Here is a 391-nt window from a genome sequence, read left to right on the forward strand (position 1 = left end):
AGCGGCTCTGCAGTTGGTATGGATGCACATAAAACGAGTAAAGAGAAATGGTACAATAAATATATAGATTGACAAAAACAAGCTGCCCAATAAATTACATAGATAAACAGCTATGAACTTGGAGAGAAAAACATAAATACATATAAACTAATGCATAAAGAAAGAAAAAGAAGAGGTAATAACGTCATCTCTCTCTCTCTTGACTTCAACGCCAGAGCTGACTTCATACTTCAGCGTCGTGTTGTTATTTGATACAGTCATCATGTTGGTAACGCGATAACGTGCATGCGGTAAGATTGCAATTTTCAGCTGATGTGGCCGGGGAAAAAAATTCCTTTCCCATGTTTTGCTGTCTAAGATTCTTTTTATTTTGAAAGACATAGGTTGAAAA

This window comes from Penaeus monodon, chromosome 21, assembly GCF_015228065.2.
Source record: "Penaeus monodon isolate SGIC_2016 chromosome 21, NSTDA_Pmon_1, whole genome shotgun sequence".
Classification (NCBI taxonomy): domain Eukaryota; kingdom Metazoa; phylum Arthropoda; class Malacostraca; order Decapoda; family Penaeidae; genus Penaeus; species Penaeus monodon.